The sequence below is a fragment of the Myxine glutinosa genome, chromosome 5 (assembly GCF_964187855.1).
Source record: "Myxine glutinosa chromosome 5, kmMyxGlut1.1, whole genome shotgun sequence".
In the NCBI taxonomy this organism is placed as follows: Eukaryota; Metazoa; Chordata; class Myxini; order Myxiniformes; family Myxinidae; genus Myxine; species Myxine glutinosa.
This window is the reverse complement of record NC_136265.1, coordinates 41324891-41349890: the sequence shown is the minus strand read 5'-3', so window position 1 is coordinate 41349890 and position 25000 is coordinate 41324891. Positions and strand designations below refer to the sequence as shown.

Below are 25000 nucleotides of genomic sequence, written 5' to 3'. Positions count from 1 at the left end.
TTCGGATACCCATGACGAACAAAAAAGTCAACGAGCACGACGTCATCCGACACATGGTTTCAGAGTTATGACGTTTTCAAATTTCAAACTAGAAATGGAATCACCTCCATAATTTGTGGAGATATCGAGTGGAAACTTTACACAAATGTTCCACATGGGGGGGATGTTTCATCGTTACTTGAGATGTTTTGATAAGTCACATGGTTTGGCCGCAATAAATAATGGAAGTTAAATTTTAAAAAGCTTGTAACTTGAACCGCTGCATGGATCGACTTGAATTTTTAATGCAATGTAGCTCTTATCGGGTGGAACAAGTGTGCAAAATTTCAAGATGACTGGATGTACGGTCGCGAAGCTAAAGTCTTTATTGTTGAAAGAAGAATAAACACACCATTTTGTCCTCCCAGGCCACGACATCATCCGACATCAGTGCGATTGCCATTTTCAGTTTTAATTTCCTTAAAAAAACATTTTCTCTGCAATAATAGGGCCGATTGAGATAAAATTTTCACCATAGGAGGGACTCGGTCTGTAGAATATTTTAATGGTAATTATGACGTCGCAGGTCACGTGGTCCGGCCGCCATCTTGTTTGTCGTGAAAACACGAAAATCCCTTTTTCTCTGCAATGGCTGAACAGATCGAGGCCAAACTTTGCAAGCCGAATCGCATACCCATGACGAACAAAAAAGTCAGCGAGCAAGACATCATCCGACACATGGTTTCAGAGTTATGACGTTTTTAAGCATGAACCTTTAAAACCTAGCTCCTCCCTCATTTTTGATCCAATCGAGGAGAAAATTCACAGATCTGTTCAGCATGTCAGTCTACTAAAATGTCATTTTAGAATTTGCGATAGGTCACGTGGTTTGGCAGATATCGTTAATTAAACGAATTTTTTTTTTTAATGGATATCTCTTGAATCGCTTTATTGATCGACGTGAAACTTCATGCTGTAGTAGAAGTCATGAAGAGTAACAAGTGTGCAAAATTTCAAGATGATTGGATGTACGGTCGCGAAGCTATAAGTCTTTATTGTTGAAAGAAGAAGAAACACACCATTTTGTCCTGCCAGGCCACGTCTCACCGTGAGTGCTATTGCCATTTTAAGTTTTAATTTCCTTTAAAAAACATTTTCTCTGCAATAATAGGGCCGATTGAGATAAAATTTTCACCATAGGAGGGACTCGGTCTGTAGAATATTTTAATGGTAATTATGACGTCGCAGGTCACGTGGTTCGGCCGCCATCTTGTTTTTCGTGAAAACACGAAAATCCCTTTTTCTCTGCAACGGCTGAACAGATCGAGGCCAAACTTTGCAAGCGGCATCGCATACTCATGACGAACAAAAAAGTCAGCGAGCACGACATCATCCGACAAATGGTTTCAGAGTTATGACGTTTTTAAGCATGAACCTTTAAAACCTAGCTCCTCCCTCATTTTTGATCCAATCGAGGAGAAAATTCACAGATCTGTTCAGCATGTCAGTCTACTAAAATTTCATTTTAGAATTTGCGATAGGTCACGTGGTTTGGCAGATATCGTTAATTAAACGAATTTTTTTTTAATGGATATGTCTTGAATCGCTTTATTGATCGACGTGAAACTTCATGCTGTAGTAGAAGTCATGAAGAGTAACAATTGTGCAAAATTTCAAGATGATTGGATGTACGGTCGCGAAGCTATAAGTCTTTATTGTTGAAAGAAGAAGAGACACACCATTTTGTCCTGCCAGGCCACGTCTCACAGTGAGTGCTATTGCCATTTTAAGTTTTAATTTCCTTTAAAAAACATTTTCTCTGCAATAATAGGGCCGATTGAGATAAAATTTTCACCATAGGAGGGACTCGATCTGTAGAATATTTTAATGGTAAATATGACGTCGTAGGTCACGTGGTTCGGCAGCCATATTGTTTTTCGTGAAAACACGAAAACCGCTTTTTCTCTGCAACGGCTGAACAGATCGAGGCCAAACTTTGCAAGCCGAATCGCATACTCATGACGAACAAAAAAGTCAGCGAGCACGACATCATCCGACACATGGTTTCAGAGTTATGACGTTTTTAAGCATGAACCTTTAAAACCTAGCTCCTCCCTCATTTTTGATCCAATCGAGGAGAAAATTCACAGATCTGTTCAGCATGTCAGTCTACTAAAATGTCATTTTAGAATTTGCGATAGGTCACGTGGTTTGGCAGATATCGTTAATTAAACGAAAATATATTTTTTTAAATGGATATCTCTTGAATCGCTTTATTGATCGACGTGAAACTTCATACTGTAGTAGAGGTCATGAAGAGTAACAAGTGTGCAAAATTTCAAGATGATTGGATGTACGGTCGCGAAGCTATGTCTTTATTGTTGAAAGAAGAAGAGACACACCATTTTGTCTTTCCAGAACGTGGTCACGATAACGCGATCTCCCGCGGTCATTTGAACCGCAAAAAAAATTATAATTGCAGATTTGTCAATAGATGAGGCATATTAACAAACGAATGAAACAGATTTGCTCAAATTCTGACTATTTTTAACTCGATCGTATTTCACTGAAAGTAATGAGGGACTGAAGAAGAAGATGTCCATCCAGGACGTCATCATTATAACGCGATCTCCCGCGGTCATTTCAACCTAAAAAAAAATTATAATTGCAGATTTGTCAATAGATGAGGCATATTAACAAACGAATGAAACAGATTTGCTCAAATTCTGACTATTTTTAACTCGATCGTATTTCACTGAAAGTAATGAGGACTGAAGAAGAAGATTCACTTCCAGGACGCGCACGGTTAAGCCCTGCAAGAAAAAGTTTATTTTGTAAAAATCGAGCCACGCGTTCAAAATATATGACTGGTTATGTTCGCCAGCACGTCTCTGATCGAATCGGCTCGAGTTAAAACAAACACGTCCGTTGTCGGGTCCGTCTGAGACAACCATTGGGCCTAGAATGCTGGGACTGGTCTCGTTGGATAGGCCTGGATCAGATCTAGAAACGCTGGAAGCTGCACCTCTCTGTGATAATCTTGTGGACCGCGAGAAGAGATCGTGCGACACCATCGCAACTGCTTCCAGCACTTCCGCATTTGACCATTTCATGAACACCATACGCCCCGCCCATCACAGCGCGTACGTAATACACGAACATACAGTGGCCCATTTGCACATACGCAAACATCCATCCACATATTACGTAAGCGTGCACATGTGACCTTGCGCTCCAGCGCTACCATTTGCGCATGCGCGATTTTTTCAGCGTTTAAGTGCTTAGTCGCACCACCTGCGCATGCGCAGGGTTGACGGGATTGACGCATTCGAATGTTTGGTGCTGTGCGAGAAGGAAATGGCTGTCATGGTCGCAATTGGTCCTCAAATTTGCGCAAATAAATGCCCTACACGATGCCGTTTATTTCGTCAAAATCCATCCAGCCGATTTGAAGTTATATGAAGAAATGCATTTACGTCGTGACGTCATCACGCGATTTTCGAATGCAGACGTCTTTTCGGAAATTAAATAAAGATGGAAATCGAAATGAATCATGTCCGCGATCTGCGCATGCGCGGTTTTCTCAGCCACTTTTCAGTGGCATTGCAGTGCAACCCATCTGCGCATGCGCCAGCTATTGAAAATTGGGTCGCCACGTCAAAATCCAAGATGGCCGCCACCATGTATGTCTGAACCTTGCAACCTGCATATCTTGAAAAATAAGCGAAGTAGCAACTTCTAATTTGGTGTGTGGGTGTATCTAGGCACAAGGAAGAACGCTATCGAAAATTGGGTCGCCACGTCAAAATCCAAGATGGCCGCCACCATATATATGTCTGACCTTGCAACCTGCATATCTTGAAAAATAAGCGAAGTAGCAACTTCTAATTTGGTGTGTGGGTGTATCTAGGCACAAGGAAGAACGCTATCGAAAATTGGGTCGCCAAATCCAAGATGGCCGCCACCATATATATGTCTGACCTTGCAACCTGCATATCTTGAAAAATAAGCATGTGTGTGTGTAGGGGGGATGTGTGTGTGTGTGTGGGGGTGGAGGGATGTGTGTGTGTGTGTAGGTGGGGGGGGGGGGGGTTGGTTGTGTGTGTGTGTGTGTTTGGGGGGAGGGGTGTGGGTGGGGGTAGGGGGGATGTGTGTATGTGTGTGTGCATGTGTGTGTGTGTGTGTGTGTGTGTGTAGGGGGGATGTGTGTGTGTGTGTGGGGGGAGGGATGTGTGCGTGTGGGTGTGTGTGTGGGTGTGTGTGTGTGTTTGGAGGGGTGTGCGTGTGGGGGGAGGGGTGTGGGTGTGTGTGTGGGAGGGGGTAGGGGGGATGTGTGTGTGTGTGTGTGTGTGTGTGTGTGTGTGTGTGTGTGTGTGTGTGTGTGTGTGTGTGTGTGTCGGGGTTGTGTCAAAGCATGTCCAATGAAAGTGGGGTTGTATCACAAGTGGGGTTGTATGAAAAGTGGGGTTGTATCAACAGTGGGGTTGCATCAAAAGTGGGTGTGAGTAAACCGGTCATCACTGCCAGCAGTTTTAAAGTGGCAGTTCTAGTTAATTTTAATAATCAAACTAGGGTGCCGGCTTAGGATCCTAGGATCCTGGGTTCGAATCCCGGTCGATCGCTGAATTAACGCCAGGGGGGTTGACTCAGCCTGTCATCCTTCCGAGGTCGGCTAATTGAGTACCAGTTCACTGGTAATTCCCTGTTTGTCGTTAAAGGCGGCAAAAAGGGTTGGCGTCAGGAAGGGCATCCGGCCGTAAAACATTGCTTCAAAAAGGGGACCAAAAAAACAACAACAACCACGGTTCCCGAAAAAGGCCAACCCCCGCTTGCGGGGAAAAATGGCCTCTAAAGGTGGTTTTTAAAATCAAACTGGTTCAATTAATTGAGTTATATATTTTGAACACTGTAGACCACAAATCGGAACATGAACATGCAGTTTAGCATTACTTGGGCTCTGAATTTGGCAAATTCTACGGAATCTGGTCCCGATCACGCAGAAAATACGCAAGGCCAAAAAAAGTACTTGGACAAAATATTACGCCATTTTATGCCATCTCGATCAATCAAATTTGCCGCTCGTACTCTTCAGTGATGGGGAATATCGAGATTCTGACAAAAAGGCGGCTCGTAGGAAATATAGATTGTGGTCGGAAACACAAAGCAAGAGTTGAAAAGTCCCCACGCTTGTCCGTTTTCTCAAGACTGCGTGAGGTAAGGGGTTCGATGAACTATTTAGTTACTGGATTTGCAAGGTAGATCTAGTTAGCAGGTCCGCCCCAGAAGAGGGAGATGAGGTTTTGCATTTACTTCAGTGTGCGTATCTGTGTGCGTGTCTGTGTGCGTGTCTGCCTGTGTGCGTGTCTGCCTGTCTGTCTGTCTGTCTGTGTGTCTGTGTCTGTCTGTCTGTGTCTGTCTGTGTCTGTCTGTCTGTGTCTGTCTGTCTGTGTCTGTCTGTCTGTCTCTGTGTGTGTGTGTGTGTGTGTGTGTGTGTGTCTGTCTGTCGGTGTGTGTCTGTTGGTGTGTCTGTCTGTCGGTGTGTCTGTCGGTGTGTCAGTCTGTATCTGTCTGTCTGTATCTGTCTGTCTGTATCTGTCTGTCTGTATCTGTGTCTGTCTGTATCTGTGTCTGTCTGTCTGTGTCGGTGTGTCTGTCTGTCGGTGTGTCTGTATGTCGGTGTGTCTGTCTGTCGGTGTGTCTGTCTGTCGGTGTGTCTGTCTGTCGGTGTGTCTGTCTGTCGGTGTGTCTGTCGGTCTGTCTGTGTGTGTGTCTGTCTGTGTGGGTCTGTCTGTCTGTGTGTGTCTGTCTGTGTGTCTGTCTAGGTATCTGTTCATTGGATATCTGTCTGTGTATCTGAATATACACAGACTGTCTGGATATACACAGACTACACAGACTGAATGAATATACACACATGAATATACACAGATGAATATACACAGACTGAATATACACAGTGGTCAATATAAACAGAATATACACTGAATATACACAGAATATACACAGAATATACACAGAATATTCTGAATATACACAGAATATACACAGAATATACACAGTGACAGTGGTCAGTGGAACACAGTATCTCAACCTCCCACCCATGATTACCCCGCTAAATCTTCCTGTCTGCATATCTGAAAGCTCCCCTCAAAGCTTTTAGAATCATTGGAATCTCCCACGATGAAGCCAACTCCAAGGGCCTTTCACTCACTCACCGCAGGCAGGTTGGTGGTCTTTCTGTCTTCTACCAACTCCTCTCCGGCCTTGCTCCCCTAGCTCTCTCTGTGCTCTGTCCCCCAAATATTCCTACAGGTCGCACAAGATCTGCCTGCAACCCTCTTCTGGGGAAACTGACAAAATCAAAACTCTCTGCTCACCTTCACTCCTTCATTCCTCTTTTCTCCCGCCTCTGGAACAAACTCCCTCACTCTCTTCAATCCCACTCCTCCCTCCAGGTCTTTAAAACAGATGTTCACCACCATCTCTTATCTTCCCCCATCCAAAACCTTGATCTTTTCTACCCCCGCTAATTCACCCCAGATCCACTTTTTTGAAATACAGACTTCTTCCCTGGAAGTCCTAGCAGTGTACATGTGTTTTCTACCTCTCCCACCCCCTCCCTACCCCCAAGCCCTCTCCTTCCCACAGATCTCCCGATGTCCCTGTTCTCTGCTGTTGTACTTTTGTGCTTCCTTGTCTCTCTCCATCTCGTCTCCCACTCCCTTTATCTTATGTTTTATGTGTCAGTTTGTTTTATGTGATCAATGTTAGCTCTTACACGAGCCTCAATCCTGTATACACACAAAAAAAAAAAACGAAAAAAAAAAAATAACTGGTTTTGCAAGTACCGGTCTAGGACTGCTTGTTTATACGTCCGTCTGTCCAGGCCAAAACCTTTTTTAACCACTTGAAATTTTGTCCTAAAATTTTCAACAAATCTTTATAATGAGAATATGGAGAACACTAATTAATACATTTTTACCTCCACCACCAAAGGTGGATGGAGGTTATGTTTGCACCCCTGTCTGTTTGGCTGTGAAAAAGATATCTCAAAAAGTTGTGGACGGATTCGGATGAAACTTGGTGGAGAGATTGGGTGTGTGACAAGGAAGACCTGACTCAATTTTGGTGAAGATTCAAATCTGGATCCAAATCAGAGAATGTTAAAGTGATTCTTCACCATTAAGTGATAGGGCTAAAACTGATACATAGCACGACATTTCAGTTATGGATGGATTTGGATGAAACTTGGTGGACTGGTTGAGTGTGTGATCAGACCGAATTGATTCAATTTCAGTGAAGATCTGAATATGAATTCGGAATATAACAAGTCAGGAGATGACGATGGTTCACGAGCGAGCGATATTCAATGACAAAGGTCAAAACCGACATTGAAAATATATAAATAGGAATGTATTATCTGTTATGAAACTAGTTAGCGACACAATACCGAAAATTCGGTTCGATTCCGACAACTTTGAAAATTTGACCTTTGTGACCTTCAAAGGTCAAAAGTCGAAGATTCTGAAATTTGTTGGAAAACTTGTATTTCATGATGTATGTGATAATATAAGATCATGTACGACATTTCACCCTATGAGGAAGCGAACAATGTAATAAAACCATCAAAAATCGACTTTTCTAAATTTTGTGACCTTGTGACCTTGACCTTGGGGCGAAAATGAAACATCGAGCTCCGTGGGGCTAGACACATGACATTGGCCAAACCAAATATCGAAACCCCTGTCAGATTCCACCAAACCCCTCGGAGAAGATGTCGCTTGAAATCGATTACCCCCGAAAAAGACCATTTTCGGGCGTGGCTACGCCCACAATGGGCGCAATACGCCCACTCTATGCAGGACACAACTAGATCATGATATCAACCTCCCACCCAAGTTTCATCAAGATCGGATGATATCATCGGGTAGTTATGCTGCGGACAGACAGACACACACACACACACAGACAGACGCACACACATGAGGAATATAGTGGTCACTCTGTTTGATAACTTGTGAACCAATAGGATCACTATTTAATTTTTAAGTGATTCTTCACCATTGAGAGATCAGGTGAAAAGTAATATATAACATGGTATTTCAAAAAGTCGTGGACAGATGATGACAAAACTAAGTGGATGAGTTGGTTGGATGACAAGAACAAGCCAATTCAATTTTGGTTCAGATCCGGCCTATCAGTGGGATACAAAACATAAGCTGTTCAGCCTGGCGGAGGTATGCACTCTATCGAGGGCCGTTCCAGTACTGTTATTTTTTTTAGCTGTTTCCATGGTGTAGTTCATGTACAAAGTGGATGCAGACGGGCTTTTCATTTTGGGATGCTTCCTTGTAAACTATTTGGTAAGGAACACAACTATTTTTTTAAAGAAAAGTTAGATGTGACTTACTTTTACAATGTGTTAACCCAACTGCCCAAATCTTTTATCATAAATATAAACACCACCTCATTAACCCCCAAATCATTTTCATAACATGGATGTTCCTCCGAAAGCGCTCCAGTGTTCCTTTGGTGTTAAATGCCTGATGCCACGAGACCTCACACAACCTTGCCTGATTTACAGGATGGTTTACACAAGAGACTTACCCTACACCATCTTTAAGTTAACAATCACTGCCTCCTCAGTGCGTTTTTACAATATTCGACTTACTGTTACGGATCCGTCACTTCTGCCTTTGTTGTTATTATATACTTGTAGGATTTTAGTATCAGGTAATTTTGTTGTTAAGATTTTTGTGTGAAATGGAGATGACTTTAGTAAAAGGTAAAAATAAATGTTTGTGGAGGAAAAAGGACAACGCGGCAAAGAACCGGAAGGTGGAGGAGGAGGAGAACGGCCAGGAGAGAGATACAGGCATGAATTGCGTCGAGGCTGCGAGCGGACTTTTTTGATATTGGTCGCGAAGGAGTTGAGGCTTCCCGTGAAAGGGATTGTCCGCGACATCGTCATATATTGAGTGCAAATAAACCTGCGTCTCAGATTTTATCACCAAATGTGAGTCATCGTTGGAGAAATCAAGCGCCTCCATTACGGGCCGATACATCATTTTATCCTCGAAGAGGAAGAGGCTGTCCGCTTGGTGCATTTTGTTTTGCCGTTGGGATTTCCATATCGACCTCATCGTGTTGATTGTCGTTGCTTTACCTATCAGCTCAATTCCCATATCGACCTCTCACCTCGTAACTCCTCATCCACAGTCACGCCAATACCTGCCTATTGATTTGCCGTTCTGCACGACCTCGATCTTCAACCAGCGTGGAGATCCGTGCACGGACTTTGGGGAATGTTACATCCAACTCACGTTTGGCGTATCGTGAGTTCCTTGCTTTGGGAGCATTAGAGAATGATGGTACCATCATATGTAATGTTCATTTGATGCAAGTGACATTTTCATTGTACTTTCTTTAATAGTGTTATTATTGTGTATGTGAGAGTTCTATGTGTGTATGATTATTGTGTATGTGTATGAATACAATTACTTGTTTTGTTCTACAATTGCATTGGTGTGGTTTTACCATGGTTTGTTAGAAAACGCAAAATAACAAATCTTTCTGCCGTGTTCCCGCTCCAGACTCTGAGGTACACCGTAACCGGGGTTTGGGGAGGTAACACGTAACACTTACTCTGACATTTTCACTATTACAAGAGTAATACAAGCTACGCAAGCATATGGACCATATTATTCTTACCACAATCTAGCTGTGGATACTCCACCCCCATAGCAGCTTACTTCACCATTTGTAGATGGTATTGAGGCTCGTGGAGAAGCAAGAACAGAATTGATCGTGACATAAGATAATGAAAAAAGAACAGCAGAGGAGGAGGCAAAACGCACCAACAGCAGCGTTGAGGGACAAAATAGATGGAGACTCGGAGAAACAAGAGACGTGAGGAAGAAGGAAAGCCAGGGTATACATCCAGAGACAGCCCTGACCTCAAGTTATATACAGGAGGCCCTTGTATAACGCAGGTGATGCGTTCCCACAAAATGCCATGTTATCCGTAAACGTGTTATACGGGCAATATTTAACATGTAAAAATCGGGGTTATGTTCCCAATGGGGAAGATTTCAACCTTTTAAGGTTGAAGTCTGACATAAAAACCTCAAAAAGCAGCAAACGATGCATAAATATAACATGTAACAAATAGAAACATGAAAATAAATTACTTTTTAATAAGTGTTACCATGATTGGGGCTGGGTACAGTACATATTCCTTGTGGCAGGCTTATTCAGGTGTGGCCAGCTGTGCAGTTAAGGTTTAAGGCTCAGAAGATGAAGTGGAGACTGATTCGCTTGGGATTGGATTTTTTGAAAAACTTCATGATGGAGACTTGAGTGGCTGCCTTCCTTTTCTATTTGTAGACCTCCTTGTAACATTTCAGGAAATTCTCCATCCCCCTCCACAACTTGGAATTTCTCATGCAGTCGGGATCATGTTCATCGAAGATGGCCTTCATCGACCAACTTGAACCCTTTTGCTATGACCTTCGTCGTGAGAGTTTTAACAGGCTCAACCTCCTCAGGATTTGATTCTGAGTCCACTCGGACGTGCTCCTCCTCCAGAGGCAGATCTTCGTTTCTCAGCTCCTCCCTGTAGGAGAGAACCAAATCCTCAGCATAATCTTCGTCGACCTCCTCAAATCCCACTTGCTGGGCCATGTCCACAATCAGTTGCCATGCTTCACTGACTTCAACCTCCGTGAAACCTATGAACTCAATCACTGCCTCAGGCCAGAGTTTACTCCACGCTCCATTGATGCACGGATAAGTGACTTCATCCCAGGCATCGCCGGCGACATCAATTGCCATCTTGATGTTAAACTGGTGCCAGAATGTCTTGATGTTAAGCTCATCATCTGCATCACATTCCCTGACAAGCCTGGAGAAGGATCGACAGAGGAAATAGGCCTTAAAAGTTGCTATGACTTTTATGAATTTTGCTTCAATAAAAATTATATATATATACAGTGCATTCAGAAAGTATTCAGACCCCTTCACTTTTTTCACATTTTGTTATGTTGCAGCCTTATGCTGAAATCGTTTAAATTCATTTTTTCCCTCATCAATCTACACTCAATACCCCATAATGACAAAGTCAGGTTCACTATGTTAACAAATATAATTTCGTTCAAAATTTTGGTAGATTAGCAAAACTATACATTTTTGGAATATTCAGAGCATGAGGAATCCAAAAATTAATGTTTACATTTGTGTAGACACCTTTGCGAAAATGACACTCAGGACAGTGATGAAGATAGTCAGGTTCACTATGTTAACAAATATAATTTCTTTCAAAATTTTGGGATTAGCAAACCTGTACATTTTTGGAATCTTCAGAGCATGGAGAATCTGAAAATCAATGTTGGCATTTGCACAGACACCTGCATGGCCGCCATTTTGGATTTTGAAAATGGCCACCATAAAATACATATTTTGCGCGATCTCGGCTTCTATTCAACCTAGAGACTTAATTAAATATGCTAATCCTATGTTTTCTGGGTCAATGAATCCAATAAAGGCCTCAAAATAGTGCTCAGGATTATAGAAAAGCAACAAGCAAAGGTAATTGAAAACCATTGTCTTTATATTTGTGATATAACTGTATTTTTATTTTTTTTTGTATACTGAATCGAGGCTCGTGAAAGAGCTAACATTTATTTCACAAACAAATCAACCAGACAAACAAAACACACAAAAAGAGGGAGCGGAAGACAAGATGGGGAGAGAAGGGGAAGCACACAACCACAACATTTGAGAGCAGGGAGAAGTGTGGGAGGGAGAGGGCTTGGGGGCAGGAGGCGTGGGAGGGGGAGGGCGGGGGGGAGAGGTATAAAACACAAGGGGACCGAAATTAGCGGGGGTAGAAAAGATCAAGGTTTTGGATGGGGGAGGATAAGAGATGGTGGTGAACAGCTGTTTTAAAGACCTGGAGGGTGCAGTGGGATTGAAGAGAGTGAGGGAGTTTGTTCCAGAGGCGGGAGAAAAGAGGAATGAAGGAGTGAAGGTGAGCAGAAAGTCTTGATTTTGGCAGTTTAACCATAAGAGGGTTGCAGGCAGATCTTGTGCGACCTGTAGGAATATTTGGGGGACAGAGCCCAGAGAGGGCTGGGGGGGGCAAGGCCAGAGAGGAGTCGGTAGAAAACGGAAAGACCACCAACCTGCCTGCGGTGAGTGAGTGAAAGGATACATGATATTGCAAGTCCTTTGAAGTTATAGGTTGTTATAGGAAGTTATAGGTAGTATCAGATTGAACTATAAGTCCTATACACAGGATCTACGAGGTCTATACAGTTCAGGAATATGCTTTTACAGATCTTCATCACTGTCCTGAGTGTCATTTTTGCAAAGGTGTCTACGCAAATGTAAACATTAATTTTTGGATTCCTCATGCTCTGAATATTCCAAAAATGTATAGTTTTGCTAATCTACCAAAATTTTGAACGTAAAAACATAGTGAACCTGACTAAAAGAGAAAACAGGATTTTAGAAAGTTTTGCAAACTTATTAAAAAGAAAAAACTGAAATATCACATTGACATAAGCATTCAGACCCTTAACTCAGTACTTAGTTGAAGCACCTGTAACGGATTCGTCACTTCCGTCTTTGTGGTTTTCATCCACTGGATGCATTTTTAGTTTCATATACTATTATTGTTACAGTTTGAGTGTGAAATGGAGATAACTGTCTTCAAAGGTAAAAATTAGTGTTTCAAAAGAAAAACGAAATGGATCGGGAGAAACCGGAAGAAGAAGAAGAAGAAGAAGAGGCTGGAGCAGATCAGGTGAGATCGGGAAAGAAAGGCTGATCTGCTTCGAGGTGTCGAGTGGACGCTGGTGGACGTTGGTCACGAGCGAATATTGGTTTCCCCGGGAAAGGGATTCCTGTGACAGTGTCGTTATCGCTGTGGCAGATAAACCTGCGTGACGGATTTTGCAGTTGGTTCCGAAAGTGAATCATCGCGGGAGAGCCGGTACGCCTCCATTACGGGCCCGTCCGCCATTTCACCTCGCACCAGCCGTTAGCCTGGTGCTCGTGTGTGTCGTGGATTTCGCTTGGGAATTCGCGGTTCTCCGCTTGGGAGCCGTTGATCGTTAATGTCAGCGTCATTGCCTGGTGAACTGAAGGTGTGAATTCCCAGTCGTCTTTTGGGTGAACTTTTGCCTGACCGACGTCGGCCCGACACCTCACCAAGCGGCTCTTCTGCAGTGTCGACTGTCAGCCGTCCTGGGTTCAGGTCTCAGTACGACCTGTTTTCTTGTGATCACCGGAGCGTGGATCAACTTTGGCCTGATGTCGTGACAGTGACTTTGGGGGTGTTACAGTTCGCTCACGTGGAGTACCGTGAGTTATTGAGTTCAGAAACTGGTGGTACCATCATAGGAATTATATGGTGTTTGTTGTGCAATTGAGGTTTTATTGTACTTGTGCAAGTTGTTATTATTGTGTGATATTAATACAACACTTGGTTTTGGTATCGATTGATTGGTGTGGTTTCACCATTGGTCATTGGCACACATAATAGCACATCTTTCTGCCGTGACTCCTTTCGGGGCTCGGAGGTACACCGTGACCGGGGTTTGGGGAGGAGCACGTAACAGAAATTGGGCGCTCGTCCGGGATAGAATTCCCGAACATTCCCAAAATTCCCAAATTTGGAATTTTCTAACATTCCCAAATTTGTATTTCTGAAAATTTGGAATTTTTTGTGTGAAGGTTGACAGGTGCAAACTAATAGTCACCATGGTGTTTGACGTAGAAAGGTTTGCAACGTCTCCTAACGAGGCATAGTTCCAAGCGTTGAAAAGATCGGAACTCATGATATTGGCCAAATATTGCAACTTGGAGGTCCGAGTTAGTATGAAGAAAGCTGAGATTCAGACATTGGTGGTAGAATCTCTAGTGGGACAAGGAACATGGGAAGAGGTAGCCTTGGATTGGTTACCAGAGGAAAAAGGAAATCTGGAGCTCCGGAAAATGGAGATGCAACTGCAGAGCCAGGAAAGGTTAAAAGAGTTGGAATGGAAAGCAGAAAAGGAAAGAGCAGAGGAAAGAGCAGAGGAAAGAGCAGAGGAAAAGAGAGCCAAAAAGGAAAGAGCAGCACAGGAACGAGAACTCGAGGAGAGAAGAGCCGAGGAAAGAGCAGAGGAAAGGAAAGCAGAAAAGGAACTCGAGGAGAGAAGAGCAGAGGAAAGAGCAGAGGAAAGGAGAGCCGAAAGGGAGTGAAAGGAACGGGACATGGAATATCAGAGGGAACTTAAACTCAAGGAGTTTGAATTACTGGGGGAACGGAGAGAAGTAGTATCCATGCCGGCTAGTTCGACAGCCAGTCAGAACTCTTGGGATGTTCGTAGGCATGTGAGGCTGGGTCCATACTTCAATGAAAAGCAGGTAGCCAAGTTCTTTTTACACTTTGAGAAGGTGGCTCAAATGTTAAAATGGCCTGTGAGGTCCTGGACTATGTTCGTACAAAGTGTTCTGGTGGGTAAAGCTCAAGTTATCTATTCGGCTTTACCGATTGACCAATGTGCAGATTATGAGATAGTGAAGAAAGCCATTCTCAAAGCCTATGAATTGGTCCCTGAAGCTTACCGACAAAAATTTAGGAATGTCAGGAAGAGGGAGAGTGAGACCCATGTGGAGTTTGCCAGAATGAAGTAAACTATGTTTAATCGGTGGTGTGACTCGAAGGAGATTGGGAAAGACTTCAACCGTTTACGACAATTGATCTTGGTGGAGGAATTCAAACAGTGTGTCCACGTGGACATTAAAGTGCATCTGGATGAAAAAAAGGTACCGGAGTTGTATGAGGCAGCAACAGTGGCAAATGACTATGCCTTGACACACCGGATGGGGTTCCACAAACCTAACTTCCCGCTTAGAGTTAGCCAGGGGAGTTACAGTAAATCAGGTTCGGAGAACAAATTTTCATGGAGGCGGCCTAGAGAGGACTGTGGGGAAAAATCTGACACCGCAACTTTTAGGGATCAGAAGACTGCAGTTCCAAGGCAGACCTATCTTCCGGGGGGCCCGAGGCAGACCCCGAGTTTTTCCTCCGGGCCTACTTGCGCTTTTTGAAAGAAACCTGGGCATTTGATGTCCCAATGTTACACCCTGAAAAGGAAAAATCAGGATCGGGGTCAGGCTAGTGCAACTCCGAATGCGTTGGCCAATTAGTAAGGGAAACATATGAAAATCTGTTAACTAAATTGTTACCAAAAAATTTCTTCACCAATATGTTTGTAACGGTGTGTAATAACATGTGTTAAAATGTTGAAGGTCAACTCCCGTGGGAAACCCAGAAAAAAAGCTGTTGAATTCGGGTACCGAAAAATTATTTTCGAGAATTTTTATTTTTTTAAATCGGCCCTTAAGTAACTTATGAGGGGTCAAATAAGGGTTTTTCATGATTCTGAGTTGATTGTTAACATTTATATTTCACCACAGACACTCCTTTGTGGAAAAATAATTTCTAAATATATCTCATTTTCTACTTTGCAGGACATGGAGTCTAGCAATATGGATGAAGACGTTACTCCACCTGTGCTCAATTGCTTCATCTGTGCACGCTCGGATACACCAGCTGAAAGGCTCATACAGGCAACTCCAAAGGGATACTCAACTTTATTGAAACAAGCAGAAACTGTCGAAAATGTTACTGTTGTGGAACGTATGAAGGAGGCTCAAAAGGAAGGAAAACTGAGGTACCACCAGAAGTGTAAAAATGATCTGTACAACAACTTTGTTGCAACCACCAAGAAGTCAGCTCAAGCATCAAAGGCAGAGAAAGAGTCATCAAAGTTGAAGAGAAGACGCACTACTTGTGAGTTCAGTTCATCAACTGGCTGCAGTTCTAGAAGATCACAGTCAGTTGACCTCCTGTATAAGGATGTATGCATTCTTTGCAACCAACCAGCCCAGCTCTACAAAAATAATCCAGCACAAGCTAGAAAGAAATACAGAGTGCCAGATAATTTGACTGCAGATACACTGAAGGCAAGCTTGCTGAAGACAGCACGGAGTCGCGGGGATGACTGGGGCACTGAAGCCACTGGACGCCTGGAAGGGATCAACGACTTGGTAGCAGAAGAAACACTGTACCATTTGCGATGCAAACTTATGTTTGCGAGAGGTGACAGTTTGTCCAAGACTGATGAGGAAGGAAAAAGGAAGAGAGGACAGAGGAGTATTGATGAGGAGCGAGAGGCAGTTTTTATTGAATTCTGCGAATGGTTAGACTCAGAATTAGAGCATGGGGTAATGAACATGGACCAAGTCCATGAAAAGCTGCAGGAGTTTGATCAGTCACCAGAGAAGAGCCTTTCTTATTCAAAGCATTGGCTAAAGATAAAACTTCTAGAGAAATACGAAGACACCTTGTATTTCACAACACAGGAAAGAAGGGCAGATGTACTCTGTCTCAAAGATGGCACCGACAATATTCTGCGAGGGCATCATGCTAATCTTGACCATGGAGATGAGAAGACTCAGATCATAAAGACGGCACTCAAGTTCATATCCAATGATATTGCCTTGATTGATTTAGGTCCAAAGTCATACCCCACCACACACAGTATGACTGACATCGATAGTCAGCTGACACTTGTTCCTGCAAGCCTTCAGATGTTCTTGAGACCGATTGTCAAGACAGACGAAAGAGTTGCCGTTTGGGGGCAGAATTTTATTAAGGCCTGTCGACCTCGGTCTGGAGTATTGCCACACCAAATGGGGCTTGCCATACAACTTGATCATAGATTTGGGTCAAAATGGATGCTCAACAAGTTCCACCGGCTGGGATACACTGAGTCTTACACGGAGACACAAAACTACAAATACTGCTTCCTTAATAGTAGGAGTGGAGATGATGTTCCAGATACTTCTGGCACTCTTGACACCATTGTGGAGGAAACCGATGAACAGATCAATGATGAGGTTGCGGTTGATGCTGCGCTTGAGGATCAATCAGTGATGACAGCCAAAGTGCCAGCCAGTGAAAGTGAATTGTCAAGTAATGATCAGGTGGTCTTTATGGAGGTTGGGGAAACAAACAATGCAGTCACTCAGTTTGTTGGAGACAATATAGATTTAAACATCGTCTCTATTCACGGAAACACTCCCTTTCACTCAATGGGTTGGATCGAAGTCACCTCTCCGGCACCACCTTTGCCAGATCCACAGACAACAGCAGCTTTCCCCCGGGTGAAGTTGAAGGCACTCGACAAAGCTAAGATCCTGAGAGGAACTGAAGTAAAGATTATTCCATTTACGAACAGGAAACATAGGAACGAACGCGATCATGTTTCTCCCCCTCGCTGAGCTTTCCTCCTCCCTGGCTCATGATCAGCCACTCCTCACTCCAGGTGACACACTCTGGGCAGCGGGGTGGGTGATCAAACCAGAGACTCTACCTCCAACAGAGGGTGCAGCTGCACAACATTCACTCCGTGCCTACCTGCAGACCCGGGACTGGATCCTTCTATAGAGCATGTCTCTGAACCCCAGTGACTATGGATGGACAATAGGTGTGCATGGGTATGAGCCAGTTCCAACACTGGACCCCACGGCTCCTGAGGAGCTATTGCAGTTCACGAGCTGTAATTGTCATGGAGATTGCAGCAACCGGCGATGCAGCTGCAAGAAGAATGGGGTCACGTGCATCTCGGCCTGTGGAGTCTGTAATGGCATTACATGCAGAAACTGCAGTCATGATGTTGTTGAGTCTGAAGAAGACATAGACAATGACTGTTGAAACTTCTGACATTGTGAATGAGAAATAACTCTTGAGTATTATATATGTATGTGAAATAAAAGCTACTTTGTGTGTAAATGTAAAAGTGAAAATATAAATGTTAACAATCAACTCAGAATCATGAGAAACCCTTATTTGACCCCTCATAAGTTACTTAAGGGCCGATTTAAAAAAAAAAAAATTATCGAAAATAATTTTTCGGTACCCGAATTCAACAGCTTTTTTTTCTGGGGTTCCCACGGGAGTTGAACTTCAACATTTTAACACATGTTATTACACACCTTTACAAACATATTGGTGAAGAAATTTTTTCGTAACAATTTAGTTAACAGATTTGTGAAATATCTCATAAAATGCCCTTACTAAATGCGAGAAATCGTCCTTGGAGGACAGTGCCTTGTGAAGGTTCCCGTACCAAAGTTACGACATCACAGAACGACCTTGTCCAAGAAGGTTACAAACCTTTTATTTCCGATGGGTTTGTGTCACTGGATGGGGACTTAACTAACCAGAGACCTGTTAGGGTATTGAGGGATACAGGAGCACATCAATCTTTAATGCTTGAGGGCATTTTGCCATTGTCGTAGAAGACGGCAACTGGGGTTAGTGTTCTCTTACAGGGGGTTGGTGGCTATGTTAAAGCTCTTCTTCATGTAATCCATTTGAAGTCTGATTTGGTGTTAGGACCGGTCACGGTGGGGTTACAAGCCACTCTTCCTGTAGAGAGAATCTCTTTTATTATCGGGAATAATTTGGCCGGGGGTCGAGTTTCTAGTAATCCGATGTTGGTTGAAAAGCCCAGTATGGAAAATAACACAGCACAGTTAGAGCAGGAGATTCCGGGTATCTTTCCATCCTGTGCAGTGACTCGTGCTATGGGTAGGAAGTGCTCTGAAGAGAAGGAGAAGGAAGGTGATATGGATTTGGGTTCCATAGAGATATTGGAGGAAAAGTCTGGAAGAGGTAATAGGAAAGGGAGTGACATCAAGGAACCTAAGGAAAAGGTGGCATCTGGACCAATAGAGAAAATGTAGTGTCCGTCTGAGACATCTGGGAACGAGGCTGAACAAACGGTGCTTGTCCGAAAGAGACTTGTTGAAGAACAACACAGAGATTCAGAGCTCCGGAGTTTGATTGGTAAAGCCATTACAGAGGAAGAGGCTATGAAGATACCTGTTGGTTACTTCATGAAAGGGGAAATACTCATGAGAAAATGGAGACCACCGGAGGTGCCAGCAAATGATGAGTGGAAAGTTCAGTACCAAATTGTGGTGCCACCGCTGTACCGGAAGGAGATATAGAGTTTGGCACATGAGACACCTTTGGCCGGGCACCTTGGAGTGAACAAGACATGACAGAATTTTGGTACATTTTTTCTGGCCAGGATTGCGATGTGATGTGGCTGAGTTCTGTAAATCTTGGCATTCTTGCCAGCTGGTGGGAAAACCTAATCAGAAAGTCCCTTCTGCACCTATAAAACCAATTCCAGCTTTTGAAGAGCCATTCAGCCGTGTCATTATTGACTGTGTGGGCCCTTTACCTAAAACTAAGGCTGGACATCAGTATTTGTTGACCATCATGTGCGCTTCCACGAGGTTCCCAGAAGCAGTGCCTCTTAGAAAAATTACTGCGGCAGTTATTGCGAAGGCCTTGATTAAATTTTTCACTTTGGTTGGCCTACCTAAGGTCATCCAGTCTGATCAGGGTTCCAATTTCATGTCAACGCTTTTTCAGCAAGTGGTACACCTGTTGGGAGTGGAACAAGTAAGATCAAGTACTTACTATCTATCCTGAGAGCTAAGGGGCCTTGGAAAGGTTTCACCAGACATTGAAGAATATGATCAGAACGTATTGTTTTGAATGTGACAAGGATTGGGATGAGGGAATACCCTTATTGTTGTTTGCTACGAGGGAATCTGTTCAGGAGTCATTGGGATTCAGTCCTTTTGAACTTGTGTTTGGACACGCAGTTCGAGGACCATTGAAATTGGTGAAAGAACAGTGGCTACAGGAGGAGTCGCAGTCAACAGTGATAGAGTATGTGTCAACGGTTAGGCACAGATTGGCAAAGCCTTGTGAAGTTGCGAGAGGAAACTTGAAAGTGACACAGGATAAAATGAAAGTGAGACATGACAAGAAATCTCAGATAATAAATTTCAGTCCTGAGGACCGAGTGTTAGTGTTGATTCCTGTTCCAGGTCAGCCACTACAGGCTAGGTATTTTGGTCCCTATGCAATCGAAAGGAGGGTTAATGAAACAGATTACGTGGAGACAACTCCCGACCGACGGAAAAAGCGGTAGCTGTGTCATGTCAACCGACTGAAGAAATATTATGAGAAGAAGCCTGTGGAAAAAATGGTTCCTGTCTCACCTGTCGTGCCTGTAGTCGGGTGCAAGAGAATCCAGAGGTCGAGACCGGTGTGAAGTTTGATAACATTGATGACCAGGCTTGTCCCAGATTGACGAACACGGAAGTGTTGAGTAATTTAGACGAGAAATTAGGTCATTTGAGGAGGGAACAACAAGAACTATCCAGCCTAATTTTTGAGTTTGTACATTTGTTCACAGATGTACCTGGTCGTACTGACTTGGTATATCATGATATTGAGGTGGGGGAGGCCACTCCTGTGAAACAACACCCCTATCGGATGAACCCTGTGAAGATGGATTATCTTCGGAAGGAGGTTCAGTATATGTTGGAGAATGACATCATCGAACCAAGCAGCAGTGAATGGAGGTCACCATGTGTGTTGGTTACAAAACCCGATGGCAGTTTTCGCTGTTGTACGGATTTAAAACGGGTTAATGCAGTGACCAAGACCGACTCATGTCCCATCCCGAGGATTGATGACTGTATTGATAGAATAGGCCCAGCTAAATTTGTAACTAAATTTGACTTGCTGAAAGGGTATTGGCAGATTCCTCTTACTGATAGAGCCAAGGAAATCTCAGCTTCAGTCACACCAAATGGGTTGTATCAGTACAAGGTTCTTCCCTTTGGATTGAAAAACGGGCCTGCTACATTTCAACGGCTGATTAATAAGCTCATTGCAGACCTTGAGGGGGTGGAGGCTTATCTGGATGATGTCATCATCCACACCATGACCATGGAAGATCATATTAAACAAATTCATGCATTTTTCAAGAAACTGACCGAGGCAGGGTTGACCATCAACTTATCTAAGAGTGAGTTTGTAAAAGCCCAGGTGGTGTTCCTCGGCCATGTAGTAGGTCAGGGTCAGGTGCAACCGGTGACAGCCAAGATAGAAGCCATTGATCGCTTCCAAGTTCCAAAAGGGAAGAAGGAGCTTATGAGATTCTTGGGTATGGCTGGTTGGTACCGGCAGTTCTGCAGGAATTTTTCTGATGTGGTAGCCCCTTTAACGAATTTGCTGAGGAAAGAGACCAAGTTTGTTTGGGATGACAAATGCCAGGCTGCCTTTGCCCACGTCAAAGCGATATTAATGAGCTCTCCTGCAAGCAGCGCCGGATTTTCGAGAACCTTTCAAGTTGGCCATTGATGCAAGTGATGTGGGGGCTGGGGCAGTTCTATTACAGGAAGATGATGATGGCGCGGATCACCCGGTGTGCTACTATTCGAAAAAGTTTAACAAACATCAGGCAAATTATGCCACCGTGGAAAAAGAGACCCTTGCTCTCCTGCTCGCGCTTCAGCATTATGAGGTGTATCTGGTAACTACCTTTCCTATAAAAGTCTTCACTGATCACAACCCCTTAACCTTCATTCAAAAAATGAAAAATAAACATCAGAGGTTGATGAGATGGAGTTTGTCTTTGCAGGAGTTCAACTTGGAAATTGAGCATGTAAAGGGCAGGGACAATGTTGTTGCCGATGCTTTATCCAGAGTGAACTAACTTTGAAAATTCCTGTAGGTTGTTTGGAAGTTTTGTTGCTTTCTTCTGGGGAATATTAGTTGTTGTTGCTCACGTGAGTTGATCAGCCATAGGTTGATTGTTAGTTTTGGGTGTGAGTTTTACTTTTGTTTGTTAAAGAGGGGTTTTTGCATGAAAAGAAAGTTTTCACTTTGTTCAATCTTTCTTTCTTGAGGGAGGGGAGTGTTACGGATTCGTCACTTCCGTCTTTGTGGTTTTCATCCACTGGAAGCATTTTTAGTTTCATATACTATTATTGTTACAGTTTGTGTGAAATGGAGATAACTGTCTTCAAAGGTAAAAATTAGTGTTTCAAAAGCAAAACGAAATGGATCGGGAGAAACCGGATGAAGAAGAAGAAGAGGCTGGAGCGGATCAAGTGAGATTGGGAAAGAAAGGCCGATCTGCTTCGAGGTGTCGAGCGGACGCTGGTGGACATTGGTCACGAGCGAATATTGGCTTCCCCGGGAAAAGGATTCCTGTGACAGTGTCGTTATCGCTGTGGCAGATAAACCTGCGTGAAGGGTTTTGCGGTTGGTTCCGAAAGTGAATCATCGCGGGAGAGCCGGTACGCCTCCATTACGGGCCCGTCTGCCATTTCACCTGGCACCAGCCATTTCACCTCGCACCAGCCTTTAGCCTGGTTCTCGTGTGTGTCGTGGATTTCGCTTGCGAATTCACGGTTCTCCGCTTGGGAGCCGCTGATCATTCATGTCAGCATCATTGCCTGGTGAACTGAAGGTGTGAATTCCCAGTCACCTTTTGGGTGAACTTTTGCCTGACCGATGTCGGCCCGACACCTCAGCAAGCGGCTCTTCTGCAGCGTCGACTGTCAGCCGTCCTGGGTTCAGGTCTCAGTACGACCTGTTTTCTTGTGATCACCGGAGCGTGGATCGACTTTGGCCTGGTGTCGTGACAGTGACTTTGGGGGTGTTGCAGTTTGCTCACGTGGAGTACCGTGAGTTATTGAGTTAAGAAACTGGTGGTACCGTCATAGGAATTGTATGGTCTTTGTTGTGCAATTGAGGTTTTATTGTACTTGTGCAAGTTGTTATTATGGTGTGACATTAATACAACATTTGGTTTTGGTGTCGATTGATTGGTGGGGTTTCACCATTGGTCATTGGTACACATAATAGCACATCTTTCTGCCGTGACTCCTTTCGGGGCTCGGAGGTACACGGGGTTTGGGGAGGAGTACGTAACACACCTTTGGCAGCGATTACAGCCTCGGGCCTTCATGGGTATGACGTGACAAGCTTTGCACACCTGGATTTGGGGATTTTCTGCCATTCTTCTCTGCAGATCCTCTCAAGCTCTGTCAGGTTGGATGGGGACCATCGGTGGACAGCCATTTTCAGGTCTCTCCAGCGATGTTCGATTGGGTTCAAGTCAGGGCTCTGGCTGGGCCACTCGAGGACCTTCACAGAGTTGTCCCTAAGCTACTCCTCCGTTGTCTTGGCTGTGTGCTTAGGGTCATTGTCCTGTTGGAAGTTGAACCTTCTGCCCAGTCTGAGGTCCTGAGCACTTTGTTTCAGGTTTTCATTAAGGATATCTCTGCACTTTGCTCCGTTCATTGTTCCCTCAACCCTGACCAGTCCCCCAGTCTCTGCTGCTGAAAAACACCCCCACAGCATGATGCTGCCACTACCATGATTCAGCATTGGGATGGTATTGGGCAGGTGATGAGCGGTGCCTCGTTTCCTCCGGACATGACGCTTAGAATTGAGGCCAAACAGTTCAATCTTGGGTTCATCAGACCACAGAATCTTGTTTCTCACAGTCTGAGAGTCCTTTCGGTGCTTTTTTGCAAACTCCAAGCGGGCTTTCATGTGTCTTTCACTGAGGAGAGGCTTCCATCTGGCCATTCTGCCATAAAGCCCACATCGGTGGAGTGTTGCAGTGATGGTTGTCCTTCTGGAAGTTTCTCCCATATCCACACAGGATCTCTGGAGCTCAGCCAGAGTGACCATCGGGTTCTTGGTTACCTCTCTTACCAAGGCCCTTCTCCCCCGATTGCTCAGTTTGGCCGGGCAGCCAGCTCTAGGAAGAGTCCTGGTTGTTCCAAACTTCTTGCATTTAAGAATTATGGAGGCCACTGTGCTCTTGGGAACCTTCAATGCAGTAGAAATGCCTCGACACAATCCTGTCTCTGAGCTCTGCAAGGCAGTTCCTTCGACCTCATGGCTTGGTTTTTGCTCTGATATGCATTGCCAGTTGTGAGACCTTATATAGACAGGTGTGTGCCTTTCCAAGTCATGTCCAATCAATTGAATTTACCACAGGTTGACTCCAATCAAGGTGTAGAAACATCTCAAAGATGATCGAGAAATGGGAGGCAACTGAGCTAAATTTCAAGTGTCATAGCAAAGGGTCTGAATACTTATGTCAATGTGATATTTCAGTTTTTTCTTATTAATAAATTTGCAAAACTTTCAAAAATCCTGTTTTCTCTTTGTCATTATGGGGTATTGAGTGTAGATTGATGAGGGAAAAAAAGAATTTAAACGATTTCAGCATGAGGCTGCACACCGTAACAAAATGAAGGGGTCTGAATACTTTCTGAATGCACTGTAAATACACACACACACACACACACACACACACACACACACACACACACACACACACACACACACACACACACACACACACACACACACACACACACACACACACACACACACACACACACACACACACACACTTGGAATTTTGCTATGAATGGTTGCTTGAATTAAGTCCGTGCTATTGCAAAAAACGCGTTATCAGAACAGACGTTATCCAAGGGTCATCCGTACGGCACCTAGGTCATCCAACCATTGCCAAGAGAGGAGCAGGGGCATATTCTGAGGTGAGTGTTGGTTTTTTTTTTGCAACTGTGAATTCATCATCCTTCGAAGCCTTCCTAAACACATTTACTTGCTTCATTTCTGACCTCATAATTCCGGGAGTCTCTCTTTAAAACAGTATATTGCATTTCCTCCCTGCTTTTTCTTTTTCTTCACCGATCCTCTATTTTGAGTCATCATTTTTGGCCTTGCCTTCCCCATGGGGTTTGATATGCTCTTCGGAACGCTACTTCAAAACACACTTCAATCGTGATTTTGAACAACCGACATGATTCCTTCACATTTTTTCCTCGTATCTCGTGATACCAATTAATAATAGGCAACTCGTCAATCGATGCCTTCATATCAGTTTTGTCTCCCGAGCTGCACGTTACAAAGGAAATCAATTTCTAATACAGCATGATCTTCTTCTTCTTTACGGCTACCATTATCCCATCTTTCTTGTGGAGTCGGCCAGGGAAAGCTCTGCCCAATTTTTCACGAACTGGCTGGCCAGGCCTGACG

General features: G+C 43.9%; 1 protein-coding gene across 6 annotated transcripts in view; it reads right to left on the bottom strand.

Annotated features, from left to right (window-relative positions):
* Window positions 1–25000, bottom strand: part of LOC137427633 (uncharacterized) — a 143563-nt gene that overhangs the window by 107967 nt on the left and 10596 nt on the right. The window lies entirely within an intron of this gene.